Raw genomic sequence first — 13,980 nt, forward strand, 5'->3', positions numbered from 1 at the left:
ACTTAATGCCCTATTCCTCACTCCAGAAAGTAGGAAAGTCTGATAAAGACTTAAGACCCCATAATATGGTACTGTCGAATTATGAGGGCGAGACAAGTGGAATACTTGGAGTAATTCAAGTAAAACTAGCTGTTGGTTCGTCTGTTAGGTCAACCGTCTTCATGGTGATCGCATCTCAGGCAAATTTTAAATTGCTCCTGGGTCGGGAATGGATCCATGGTATTGGGGCAGTTCCTTCCACCTTACATCAGCGTGTGGCCATTTGGAGACCATATGGTATAGTGGAGAATATTGAAGCTGACCAAAGTTATTACAAAACTGAAAGTGGTCGTAGACACTTCGACCAGCATCTGGCAAATGTAGCTCCTTGCTACAAAGCAGAAGAAGTGTATTCTTCTGATGAAAGTGTGTCTAAGTATTTGAACTTAGACCCAAATTATGGTTTCATTTGGAATAAAGAAGATCCTAATGAACCATTGAACCATGAAAGTCCTCCAGAGCAGAGGACATCAGTCAAAGATGATGACCACTGAGTCAGAATACCTGGCTCGAATAACGGATTATTTGGCCGAAAACAAAGAAAGAGCGGCTTTAGAAGTCGAATTAGAGAAAAATATGGCTATTGAGGCCATGGTGATAAAAATGAAAACAATCATGAAGTCGATCATCAAGTCGAACGACTCGACGGGATATACGATGACGAACCTTTAGGTTTCGAAATGGATCCATCAGGATCGGTAAAAAGGATGCAAGCTCAAGATCCTCTTGAGGAAATTGACTTAGGTGATGGAGTCATTAAAAGGCCTACTTATGTAAGTACAAGGCTTACAAGTGACCTAAAGACCAAGTTGATTCGACTTTTGAAAGAATACAAAGATTGTTTTGCATGAGATTACAATGAAATGCCTGGTTTAAGTCGACATGTGGTGGAGCATCGACTACCATTAAACCCAGGGAAGAAACCTATCAAGCAGCTTCCTAGAAGATTTGCGCCAGAGGTTATGGAAAAAATCAAAATAGAAATTGAAAGATTGCTGAAAAGCAAGTTTATTCGAACTGCGAGGTATGTCGAATGGTTAGCTAATATAGTGCCTGTAATAAAGAAAAATGGTAGCCTTCGTGTATGCATAGATTTCAGAGATTTAAATAAGGCTACTCCTAAAGATGAATATCCCATACCGGTTGCTGAAATGTTAGTCGACTCTGCAGCCGGATTTGAATATCTCAGCTTATTGGATGGATATTCAGGTTATAACCAAATTTTTATAGCTGACGAAGATGTACCTAAGACGGCGTTTCGATGCCCAGGTGCTTTAGGAACTTATGAATGGGTAGTAATGCCCTTTGGTTTAAAAAATGCTGGAGCTACATACCAACGAGCCATGAATTCCATGTTTCATGATTTTATTGACAAGTTTATGCAGGTTTATATTGATGATATTGTAATAAAATATAACTCTGAAAATGGTCACTTAGACCATCTTCGACAATCTTTTGAACGAATGAGGAAATATGGACTCAAAATGAACCCTTTAAAATGTGCTTTTGGTGTACATGCAGGGGATTTCCTGGGCTTCGTGGTTCACAAGAAAGGCATTGAGATAAACCAAAATAAGACGAAAGCAATCTTGGAGCTAAAGGCGCCAGAAACAAAGAAACAACTCCAGTCATTGTTGGGGAAGATTAATTTCTTGAGGAGATTCATCTCAAATCTAAGTGGCAAAACGAAGATATTTTCACCACTTGTGAAACTCAAGAACCAAGATCAATTCAAATGGGAGCAAGAACATCAACAGACATTCGACCAAATAAAAGCTTATTTAACTAAGCCTCCTATTTTGTTACCCCCCAATAGGACAAAAAGTATGAAGTTATACATAGCTGCATCAGGCTCGACAATTGGGAGTATGTTGGCCCAAGAAGATGATAATGGCGTCGAAAGAGCTATATATTATCTAAGTCGAACCCTAGTAGATGCTGAAACTAGGTATAATGATATTGAAAAATTATGCTTATGCTTGTATTTCTCATGTAACAAACTTAAGCAATATATAAAGCCTGTTGATGTGTATGTGTCCTCTCATTTTGATATTATTAAACATATGTTGTCTAAACCAATTTTGCATAGTCGAATTGGTAAGTGGGCCTTAGCGCTAACTGAGTTTTCCTTAACATATGTTCCTTTAAAAGCTATGAAAGGACAAGTTGTGGCTGATTTTATAGTCGACCATGGGTTAGTCGAATTGTCTGTAAATCAAGTCGAACGAACCAACTGGAAATTGTTTTTTGACGGTTCTAGTCACAAAAATGGATCAGGCATTGGAGTCTTGATTATTTCTCCCAAAGGACTTCCAACAAAGTTCCATTATAAAATGAAAGAAGTATGCTCTAACAATGAGGTCGAATATGAAGCCTTGATGACTGGTTTGAAGGCCTTAATAGATTTAGGGGCAAAACGAGTTGAGATTCGAGGTGATTCTGAGCTACTGATTCGACAAATCAAAAAAGAGTATAAATGCATCAAAGAAAATCTAATAATGTATTATGCAATTGTGATACGCTTATTAGAAAAATTCGAACATGTTAAGATCTTGCATGTACCAAGATCTAACAATTACATTGCCAATGAATTGGCACAAATTGCTTCTGGGTATAGAGTTTCTAAAGACAAGTTAGAAGATATGGTCGAGATCAAGAATAAAGAAACCCATGAAGTATTAGACAAGTTAGGTCAATTGTCGACGTCAAAATTCGAGGGGGTAGGTGATAATGTTGAAAGTAAAGTTGAAAGTAAAGATTTGTATGCCTTGGAAATTTTTGCCATCGACAATATGACTGATGCTGATTGGAGAAACCCATTGGTCCAATACCTAAATAATCCAGTTGGAGGAACTGATCGAAAGATGAAATACAGAGCTCTAAACTATGTGATATTAGGAAATGATTTATACAAGAAAACAGCTGAGGGTGTATTGTTGAAATGCTTAAGTGAAGCTGAAGCATATTTGGCTGTGTCAGAGGTTCATAGTGGTGTTGGTGGAGCTCATCAATCAGGCCATAAGATGAAATGGCTGTTGTTTAGACAAAGTTTATATTGGCCAACAATGCTAAAAGACTGTATTGAATATGCAAGAGGATGCCAAGAGTGCCAGAAATTTTCAGGCATTCAACATGTTCCAGCCAGTGAATTGCATGCCATTGTCAAACCTTGGCCTTTTAGAGGATGGGCTTTGGATTTAATAGGAGAAATCAAACCTGCATCTTCTAAGAAACAAAGATTCATTTTAGTAGGAATAGATTATTTTACTAAATGGATAGAGGCAATCCCACTAGTTAATGCTGATCAAGAAGCAGTGATTAATTTCATACAAAAACACATTATCTACAGATATGGGATTCCAGAAACTATTACTACTGATCAAGGATCAGTTTTTGTTGGTCGAAAAATGCAAGCTTTTGCAGCAGAGACATGATTTAAATTGCTAACATCCACTCCATATTACGCCCAGGCCAATGGTCAGGTCGAAGCTGCTAATAAAGTTATTATAAATTTGATAAAGAAGCATGTGGGAAAAAAGCCAAGAAATTGGCATCAAACGCTCGACCAAATCCTTTGGGCTTGTCGGACGTCACCAAAGGAAGCAATAAAGACTACCCCATTTCGTTTGACATTTGGGTATGATGTTGTATTGCTTGCAGAAATTCACCTACAGTCAACAAGAATTCAACGACAAAACAGTCTTTCGTCTGACGAATACTGGAATATGATGTTAGATGAATTAGTAGAATTAGACGAAGAAAGGCTAATAGCGTTGGATAGGTTAATAAGACAAAAGGAAAAAGTAGCGAAAGCTTACAATAAGAAAGTCAAAGAGATGACATTCATGGTAGGTAATTATGTATGGAAAGTTATTTTACCCATGGATCAAAGGAATAAGTTATTGGGTAAATGGTCCCCCAGTTGGGAAGGACCGTTTAAAATTTTGCAAGTGTTTTCAAACAATGCATATGAAATTGAAGAACTAAATTCAGATGGTCGAATCTTGAGGATAAATGGTAAATATTTGAAAAAATATAAACCTATACTTCAAGAAATTCACATAAGAGAATAAAACTAAGAGATTATATTAAATGGCCAAAACTTGGCCAGTCATTACAAAATGTTCCTTCATAAAATGCATTGTCATTACAAAATATAAACCTACACTTCAAGAAATACGCATAATAAACTGAAGCCGAAATATTAGATTAAAGATGGCTATAAAAATAGCCAACTATTACAAAAATAAAAAAGAAACAGAGGGATCGAAGAGTACAAAAAAAAAAAACCAAAGCCACTAAAATATCCAATATTAGTTAACCCTTCGGTCGATGTCTTCCAAGGATAATAGAGGCAGACTTTTGGCTTCGAACATATCCATACATCCAGTCTTGCGCATTTTCCTCACCACGCCTTGCCTGAGGAATAGGTAAGATAAGAATCTTCCATAAGGAAGACAAGTCACCATTCTTTGACGTGAGGCAGTCAAAGAGACAGCTTCCACAAGTTGCTTGAAAATCAATAGAGGAAAGTTGATTTTCTTCCCCTGAAGGGCACAGAAAATGAATTCCAAGTCTTCCACCATGATGTTATTTTCATCATGGTTGCATGGACGAAAGTTGCCCACCAAAAGTTGGTGCCAAATTTTGATTACTTTGGCACAATAGGAGTCATTGTCCATGAGATCCCTTAACATAGTAGAAGTGTTCATGTTGAAAATATTGTCACCAAAAGTTTCACCGGTATTACTGCATTTCAACAAATCAGAGATTTTTGAGGGAGTGATGACGACATGAGCCCCTCGAATGTTGGAGGTTATAGTAGTCCTCCCTTCTGGATCTATGCGCAAAGATGCAAACCTCCAAAATTCAGTTAGCATGCAGGGATAGATGTTACCATCTAAAATTTCAGGATAAAATTCAAGTCCCTGATTAGCATAAAGAGCACGAACATTGATGCGGTTCGCATCAAACTCGTCTTCAAAAAGTTTAAATTCTTTCTTGATGCAGGATCTTATGTGGGCGTTTGTTAAAGGTTGTGCCATGGTTTGAAGACAAAGATTGAAGGATGAAGATGTTTAAGATGTTGTGCGTAGGGAAATGCAAAAGGAAATGGAAGGAATGAGGCTATATATAGAGAGAGAATATGTAGTTACTTCAGCAAGACAAACGTGGGAAAGGAAGTTAGAAAATCAAAAGTCATATTAAATATCTTGGAAACTGACACAAGCAAGTTGGGAACAGGTAAACAGCCCACTACCTAGTGTTTAGGTAATAATTAGTGCCTGGAAAAATGAAATGTAATCATGGCGTAATGGGAATTAACAAAAGTCGAAACCCAAGAAAGAACTGAAACGCCATCTTTTCTCTTTCCTAAAGTCAGTCGAAAGAAGTCGCTTGGGGGGCAATTTGTTACCCTAGGATTTTGACTTACCAATAAATGGGCAACTGGGGCTCAAAATTGGTAGTTGGGCCTCAATTTGGTAAAAAGGCCCTAAATTGGTAATTGGGCCTCAATTAAGTATCTACATTGCCATTTGGGTCGAAGCGGTTCGACTAAGTAATGCTTAGTAGTCGAAGTTGTTCGACTAGAAAGATTATCAGAGGCTTCAGCGTTCGACCAAAAGTATGCGAAGACTTAAGAATTTTGCTGCAGAAACTGAAGTGGAAGTCGAGAGGTATTAGAAGTTAAGAGGCAGTTTCAAGCAGTTTTCTGGCAGTTGTAGCAACCTGCCTAAACATTTAATGTTTAGAGTCGCCACCTATTCTGAAGGGCGAATAGGAAACCCTACGCAGTATAGAGATCAGGGTAAGATACTATATTCAGGTCGAGGGAAGGTGTTAGGCATCCTCAACCCTTTCCTAAAGGCTAACATTTCAAAGATAAAGGTTTATGGCAAGGTTTATAGCTAAGGAATTGAATAGGGGAAAATTTGAGATTTTAGGGAGGGGGACTCGCCTTGGTTATCCAAGTGCCTACGTATCTCCTTAGGGAGAATCAGAGTCAACGTAGTTCGGGCACAGGGTTGTACGCCTTATAATTTGATTATGGATGTGTTTTGACGTTGTTTTGAAATTTGAAGTTCGAAGGTATTTTGAATTACCTTATTGTAGTTGTGAACATCACAGTGTTTTAAAGGATGAAAATCCGTAGTATTGTGGTTTAGTGTTTTAGATGTGGGCGTACAACCCTGATTTTAATTTGTTACCATTAGTCGCGATAATCAATAGGTTTGATTACCATGGCTAACGGATTAAAGGGAGGATTGCTAACCACTATAATCGATTGATTCGATTATCGCGAATAGCAAATGTGCGTGTTTTAATTATCGTTACTCCTCACAATCGATAGATTCGATTACAAATAATAACGAATTTTGATAAAGGAAAAATGCTAATCATCATAACCAATAGCTTTGGTTAAAACCATTTAGCAGAATAAATTATCATTTTAATTTATATTTAAGAATTAAGTAATTATTTGATTATTACCCACCGCGATCAATTGATTTAATCGAAGCGAATGATAAATTAAATCGTTTGGCTAAATACCTAAGCCGGTTGGAAGACCCTAATCCTAATACTTTGGCCACTGGCCAATGGGATTGAGCGAACCCTAATATCATAATATATTTATACAGGGTTTCTATAATTAAAATTAATTAAATCAAATTACTCGAAATAGTCGAATAATCAGGAATACAATCGGGAACTAATTATCATAATCCTAATCTAATTTAATTCTATTTTCCTAATCCTAATTTAAATAAATTAAATTAAACCACGTTTAATTATCATCTAATTCTAAATAATTAAACAATAATAATAAAAATTATATAAAGAACCTGGCTATGATCATATGTTGTTGGCCTTGAAGTGTCCATGGTACACATACATCTCGTGGACGTATGAAAAAACACTTGAAAAAAATTGATTACCACCAGCAGGATTTGAACCCACGCTGTGGCTTATCATATTAATACTTCCTTCACTGGGCTGCTGCGTTTTTGTTGTTAAGTAAGCACCCCACGCGATTATATAAAAATAAACATTCGGTTTTGAATTTTTCAACCAAAAATAATTAGCATATAAGTTCCCTGTAGATATCATTATTTACATACATATGTATTATATATATATAAAAAAAAAATAGAACCATACAGAATCTACTTAAATGGAATAACAAATAAAAGAAAAAAAAACAAATCAGAACCTTCCCCTTTTATCGATACCCATTTCTCTGCATATCACAATATCCTTCTCCTGAATCGACAGTAATAGCAGATCACGTGGTTGCACGGAGCTTTCCGGCGGAGCTGAGCGTAGTTCGATGGCGGCAGAGCTGTTCGGCGTGCGGCGGTTTGGATCCGGCGGTGATGCTCTTCGGCGGAAGGAGATCGATGGCCTCGCGGTTGTTTCCGGTAAGGGGCGCCGTTCTGGGTTGTTTCGACATTGATTCAGAGGGAGTCCGCCGTGAGGCTGAGAACGGCGGTGTTGTTTCTTGGAAGTTCGCGGGCATAAAAGGAACGTTGGGTTCATCGGGTTCTCGTGACGGAAGCGTGTATTGCGGCAGTTGTGTTGCTCGCTTGCGATTCCAACAAGTCATGGAGAGATGTTCGTCAATTGCAGAACACGTTCACCGACAACTTTGCGGCTTCTTCGACTCTGTAACCAAAATAAAAGCAGATTCTTCTAATTTGTGAGATTAATCATTAGAATATGTATAATATTAGATTTGTATTAGTCGCTTGGAATATGTTGATACTGATATTTTAATTCATGGTGTTGGAATGTCGCAAGTATATGATTTGAGCTTTGGTTATGTCTTTGTAAGAGTTTTTTTTTACTGTAAAAGAAAATGCAACTTATCAACAATACTTTTGCTTGGATACAATAATCTTATGAAGAGGAAAGTTGGAACATGTCAAAAAATCATCCTATCATATGATTAAAAAAAGATTAAAATAAGCCAATGTACAATTTGTAAAAAAAGTGAAAAATTGTTGATGACGGTGGAGGTTTCAAAATTTGTGAATGAAGGTGGTTTGAAGGAATCTGTACGTGAAAGGTGGAACTGGGAGACGGGTTGGAAAATTGACCTCCTCTCATGTGTACGAAAAAAAATTCTATTTATATTAGTCAAAGTTAGGGTTTTCTACACCTAATGGCCCTATTGCCCAATTAACTTAACTTAATAAAAACTATATATAAATAACAGAATAATAATAATAAAAATCCTAATAATACTAATATTAAAATTAATAGTTAATTATACTAATAATCTTAATAATATCAAATGATAATATTAGTCAGTTAAATAAAATTGCAATAGGTGATAAAAAAAATAATAATCGGAAAAGCAAAAATGTTAGTAAAAAATAATTATATCTAAAACTACAGAAACCTTGTAATAATTGGGTCCGATGTTTAGATCCCAAAACACCTGCTACTTACGCCCTTGGTTTAACTCAACCTGATTCATAAGAGAGCGGGTTTGACAATAGAAATGTCAAACCCCATGACTCTTAATTTTGAATCCTGATGGATTAGCAGACGTAGATTTGATCGGGCAAATTTCGGGGTATGACAGCTGCCCCTGTTCAATCTTCTTAAACTTGAAGAATTAGATAGGCACGTCTGCCTATCGTGATCTAAAGGTAGAAGATGATTGAACACTGAAAATGCCCTGAAATTTACATTTGTTGGGAAGAAGTTCTGTGGGAGATGGGCTTAAAGATGCCATCCAAGGTAAATACCCCTCTTTTATTTAGAATATGAAGCACATGCTTTCGAAAGGAACCACTGTGTTTTGATTGTAGCACGGCCTGAAAAGGCAACCTGAATTTTATGCAATGTCATGATGCATGCGATGTCTGATGCAATGAGCTTCTCAAAATAAATAAGAGTGTTGTATGTATATGCATTATGTATGAATGAGTTATGTTCATTGAATGATGCATGATTGTTAGTTATGTTAGTCGAAGTTAGTAACTTTGGAAAAGAAAAAATAGAACCTTGCTTGTTATTGTTGAAATTTTGAAGAAGATCACTGCCGAGGGACTAATGTGATAAACCCAATTGAAGAACTGTTTGATAAACCTTGTGATTAGGGAAAATAAATCCCTCTTTGTAAAGAGACGTAGCTTTATATCACTGCCCGGGGGCTAACGTGATATTGATCAGCAAGATGATTTTGAAGGAGATCACTGCCAAGGGACCAACGTGATAGGAGTCAGCGAGAAGATTTAGAAGTGTATCTCTGCCAAGGGACAAAGAACTTGGTGCCATTATCACTGCCAAGTGACCAACGTGATAAGACGTAACGCAATAGGTCATGATTTGGATTGAGATTGAAATTGAAGGTGCCATTATCACTGCCAAGGGACTAACGTGATAAAACGTAACGCGATAGGTTACGATTTGAACTTGAAATTGAAATTGAAGGTGCCATTATCACTGCCAAGGGACTAACGTGATAAGACGTAACGCGATAGGTTACGATTTGAAATTGAAATTGAAGGTGCCATTATCACTGCCAAGGGACTAACGTGATAAGACGTAACGCGATAGGTTACGATTTGGATTGAAATTGAAGGTTCCATTATCACTGCCAAGGGACTAACGTGATAAGACGTAACGCGATAGGTTACGATTTGGATTGAAATTGAAGGTGCCATTATCACTGCCAAGGGACTAACGTGATAAGACGTAACGCGATAGGTTACGATTTGGATTGAAATTGAAGGTGCCATTATCACTGCCAAGGGACTAACGTGATAAGACGTAACGCGATAGGTTACGATTTGGAATGAAATTGAAATAGGATCTGAAGGTAGGATTTGGAAGAAAGGAGTTGGGAAATAGGAATTGGAAAAATAGGAGTTGGGAAATAGGAATTGGAAAAATAGGAGTTGGGAAATAGGAATTGGAATAGGGTTTGGAAGATAGAAGTTGGGAGATAGGATTTGAAAAATCAGTTTGGAATTGGAAAATAGGAGTTGGGAAACCAGTTTGGAATAGGAATTGGGAAATATCACTTGTTTGGAGACTCACGACTCGAAGGTCGGAGGAAATAGCACTTTAAAAGTTTCACGACTTGTGGGTTGGAGAAAATGGCATATCAAATGTTTTACGACTCGTGGGTCGGAGAAAACGATATGTTTAGAAACTCATGACTCGAGGGTCAGATAATACACCTATCATGACACGAGGGTCGGAAACTTACGACTCGAGGGTCGAAGAAACACACTTGTCACAACGTGAGGGTTGGAAACTGGATTTTTGTGGTCTTTGAATGTACTAGATGATATGTATATGCTAATGTGTATGTATATGTTTTATGAGCGAAATGAACAGCAAGGTTGCTATTATCGGTAAGGTAACCGGGAAGCAGGTGGACAATGTGGTTCAGTATCAGAGATTTGAATTGGATGTTTTGATGTATGGGATAATGCTTATGCTCATGCATATGTTGATTGATGTAATGAGTGAAACGAAATAATGTCTTCTATAAGACTACCTGAAAAGAGTTTCTGGAATGGATATGAAAATTTGTCTTAAAGAAGACTACCTGAAAAGGTTCTTAGCAAAGGATGAGGAGTGTCTTAAAGAAGACTGTCTGGAAAGGCTGAAAAAATGTCTTAAAAGACTACCTAAAAAGGTTCTTGGAAAGGATAATGGATGTCTGAGAAAAGACTACTTGGAAAGGTTCGTAGAAAAGGAACTTCTTAAAGAAGACCACCTAAACAGGTTATTGGAAATGATGATCAATGTCTTAGAAAAGACTGCCTAGAAAAGTTCTTAGAATATCTTAAAGAAGACTACCTAAAAAGGTTCCTAAAAAGGATGATGATTGTCTTAAAGAAGACTACCTAAAAAGGTATGGTGTAATGTGTCAACTAATGTGTGTAATGCATGACTTATGTGTATTTGCATGATGCTTCAATGATAGGTTGTTAACACCCAAAGCGTGTGTAGCTTGCTAATGTTGTAAGGTTGTTGGATGCTAGCGCGATTTCCCAATACCTATTTCTTGAACTTTGTAGTTAGAAGAAAGATTGATTCGAGTTTGTAAAGCATGAAGACGCCTTTTCCTTTTCGCCATGCGCCTTATGGATTTGATATCCAATGCCCCAATGTTTAGTGGAAAAGACGCCTATGATCTCCAAGCCATGAAGGAAGTGCCCCGAGAAATAACCTTGTCATATGCTTCGACGTTTGAATTGAAGGGTATGCCCTTGATCTCCAGGATATGAAGGACTATCCATAGTGTTCTATCCTTTGAATTTGAATTCTTCCCATGTTTGACATGCCCCTGATTGCTTCGAGATGTGACCCGAATCGATTGATCCTTAGGATGAATGCCCTAGTTAATAGGATGTTTGGTTGTATGCCCCTGTTTAGGAAAACCCTCTGGGCGTGGTTTCCCCATTCAAGAGTCTTTATCAGAAATGATCGCCTTTGTGCTAAGTGTATATTCGTAGATGGTATTGTACCTTTTGAGAAGTAACCCCAATGCGATGTGTATGCAAGTTTTGAAATCGAAGTCCGTTATAAATTAGGACTGGATGTTTTAGAAATGAGTGCTTGAAGAAGCGTAGTGGTTAGAAATAGTTTTAACAAACATAGGAGTCAGTATAACAGAATCCTGCTTAATATGCTTTCGTGGTTAACCTTGCCTCAATTAGGACTTTTGAATGTTGTAACTTGGCCTGGTTCACGGTTTTAAGAAACAATGGATATAAGGCTCAAAAATTTATTTAACCCAACCCTTTCTCCTTGATGTTCTCCAGATCCTAAAAATTCGCCTAATCCAATGAGTGTGCTTTGTATGTAAGAGAATCGTTTCAGTTTTGATGTTGAGCAGAAACCTTAGTAGAGATCCAAGCACTGAAAAATGTCGTAGAGATCCAAGCATTGATGATTTAGCAGTCACAAGTTTATCCTTTGTATTTCACCTTTGTTTTTATCCCTTATTTTTGCATGAACCAACTCTTTTGAGTTTGATCCATCGGGATGCCCTAAATTTTGCCTAAGTCATTTTTGTTTTCTTTTATGAAATTTTCCATTTCGACTTAGCGGGCGCTTTTTATCTTTTTTTCTTCTGAATACTCCTTTTGAGATTTGATCCTTGGATATTGAATGTTTTGACTTCCGTGTCGATTTTGATTTGTAAGCTTCACCTTTGCCACTTCCTCGATCTTGAATGATGTAATGAGGAAGAAGATGTTGTGAATGTTATCTCCATTGCTTCCTCAATCTTGGATGAACGCGAGGAAAAGGATATGCTTGAAACTTTGCTTGATCCTTGCTTGGATTAACTGATTCTCTTGACAACCAAAATACACCATTAAATTAATTGAAATCTACCCTGCCCCTGGTTAAAATCAAGGGTTTCCTTTGAAATGTAGAAACAAACTCCAACTCCTGGCTCGAGGGGGTGACGAGGGATTAACATTCTTATACCTCCACTGTTTAGGGATTTGAAACAATGCCTGTACATCGTCGGTTCGGTCTTACCTTGAAAGCATATATTTAGCTGGACTTAGTTATTTGTATGCGTCATTCTCCCTCAAGTTCGTTAATGATTGGGAGTGATAATTTGAAAGATAATTTGAAATGGAAAGTCTTAGTAATGCAAAAGCGGAGCGAAAGAATTGATTTCAAAACATGCATGATTATTTTATTGAATTACTATTCGAAAGGTACAACGTTTTACATCCAATAGAATTTTGTGATCGTAGGAATTACAACTAGAAAGATAAACCTATTAATCCTAAGGGCAATCTCCTTTGTGAGTCCGTTGACCTTGCTTTACTGCTTAGTTCCTAGACTTGTAGAAGTAAAAGGGTAATCTCGAATTCTCTTTGGGCACGTCAAACCTGTCGGAAATAATTGTAGGCGGTGGGTTTTCGTCGTATCGGAACTTCATGAGTTTCCTTTGACTGAACCTCTTTTGCCTTTTTTTCTAAGGATAGCATCACACCATTTGCAGCCTTCAAAGTTTGTAGATTGATAGAAAAACCTATGGCCTTTTTGCCCCTTGGTATGGAATTAGCATATGTCGCATTCCCTCCATCGTAGTCACGCATTTTTGTTCAGGGCGTTGCCCCAGTTGGATTAATCCTTGCCCCCAGGTTATCGTAGAGCGTCTTTGTGAGTTTGCTATGTTCTTAGATGAACCCCCTTATGACTAGATACCCCTTGAGTGTATCTATGAGGGAACTTCGTTGTTGAACTAATCCTTGCTCGATAATAACCTTTGTTGCATTCACAATCCTGTTACGACAAGGCGTGGGCATGTGGCTGGCATGGTGAAAGGCGTCCTCTTTTCCTTAAGATCATTCTTAATTGTTTATCCTCCTTCTTTCTCCTCTGTAATTTTTCTCCACGAGTCTCGGGAAATCGGATAGCACGGTAAGTGTGGGTGCGGGCGAAGATATGAATGCAAATGTAAATGTCAATGTAAATGTATGGATGCATGAAAATGCAAATGCGTGCGTATGCACAAGACTCCTTGTATTATAACTCCTTGCATGCAATGCAGACGGGTGACATGTGATCCTAGGGATAACCTTAGAGGCGACATTGGACCCTCGTGGAATCTCTGTAGGATAAATGTTATGACACGCCAATGGAAATCCCTTAGATTAGGGAGTATGCAAAAGGTAGCGGCTGGTGACCATTCAAGACAGTCGCCAAGTCTCATGGCCATCGAGAGGCCGATAGACGTGTACCAATGAAGTTGTCCCTCGTGGGAAGGTTCTCTATGCGGAACGTAACCTATCTAAGGACGTTATCGGGTGAAGAGAGATCCCCACAGGCTAAGGATGAAAGATGTAAGCACGGGGTGACCGTTCTAGACAGTCATTAGATCTCATGGTCATCGAGAGACCAATCGACGCGCATTAGTAAAGATGTCCTTCGTACGAAGGAAGTGAT

Source organism: Vicia villosa, unplaced genomic scaffold, assembly GCF_029867415.1.
Source record: "Vicia villosa cultivar HV-30 ecotype Madison, WI unplaced genomic scaffold, Vvil1.0 ctg.001190F_1_1, whole genome shotgun sequence".
Classification (NCBI taxonomy): Eukaryota; Viridiplantae; Streptophyta; class Magnoliopsida; order Fabales; family Fabaceae; genus Vicia; species Vicia villosa.